The sequence below is a fragment of the Daktulosphaira vitifoliae genome, unplaced genomic scaffold (assembly GCF_025091365.1).
Source record: "Daktulosphaira vitifoliae isolate Bord-2020 unplaced genomic scaffold, ASM2509136v1 Scaffold_1193, whole genome shotgun sequence".
In the NCBI taxonomy this organism is placed as follows: Eukaryota; Metazoa; Arthropoda; class Insecta; order Hemiptera; family Phylloxeridae; genus Daktulosphaira; species Daktulosphaira vitifoliae.
Window position 1 is genome coordinate 1 of NW_026100753.1, and position 1038 is coordinate 1038.

The 1038-nt window shown below is 24.3% G+C and overlaps 1 long non-coding RNA gene across 1 annotated transcript; it reads right to left on the reverse strand.

Moving 5' to 3' along the window:
* Nucleotides 1–6: 6 nt before the first annotated feature.
* On the reverse strand, nt 7–718 carry LOC126909767 (uncharacterized). The gene is made up of 3 exons (XR_007705103.1): nt 423–718; nt 236–339; nt 7–167 (listed from the first exon to the last, which is right to left on the reverse strand). It is a non-coding gene; the product is annotated as an uncharacterized LOC126909767 (long non-coding RNA).
* Nucleotides 719–1038: the final 320 nt, after the last annotated feature.

Here is a 1038-nt window from a genome sequence, read left to right on the forward strand (position 1 = left end):
AAATCATTGATTAATATTATAAATTTCATATCCAAATGTTAATTAGTTCTGATGTATCCCAGTCTCATTTAAAAATAATAATTGAGGTTAAACCGTGCTAAGTCTTTGATAGGCAATTTTTAATTTATATTAGCAACAAATATGTTTTGAACATATGTTGGAATAATCTATTTTCAAAATAAGACAATTGAACTAAAGCTTTTTCTGGTTAATAATAACATGAGGCAATAAATACCAATATAAAATAATTAATAGTCTCCATCACACTAACACTTAGAAATCCGATGTATTTTTATGATCAAAAGCTGTTAAGATTTCATAATACTTTATATACATATCCTGGAAATAAAATAAATTATTTATTAAAATTAAAGATTATTATTAATTCAGTACTTGAAATATGACTATAAATAAATGCTTACCATAAATTAAATGAGAAATAGAAATATGTTCTTCTAATCGAATGCATTTAAAATTCCATAATTGTTTCATTGATATGTATACAAATAAATATGTAAGCATCTTATGAATTAATTTAAATAGAACTTATTAATTGTCAACGCAGTAATTTCTAATTATGAAAAATACATAACTTTTCAATTAAACACACTTTTCAAACTGTGTACACAACCATGTGACAGATCATTGTTGACAAGCGACGATCTAATATAGTCATTCATTGTTTGTATAAGTTTGTAGCAACTTGTTAACTGATAAAAATCAATCAATTCTCATTGATTACGTCATATAGGTTTTTTTTTCAACAACCAACATAGAAATATACCTATGGTTTTACTATAGTATATCGCATTACTAAAAACTGGTAGCGCTTATCGATTTACGACCCATAACGTTCTCGTCTATTATGATTTTTTCTTAAACCCTAAACTTTAGAGAGCCGTGGAGCGCTTAATATTTAATAAAATAAAATATTTTTTTTACAAAACATTTTTTAGCTTCGATGCGAAGCTGAGAAGGTATTTGTTTTACTAAGATGTGTTTTTTTTTTTTTTTTTTTTTTTTTTTTTTTTTTTTTTT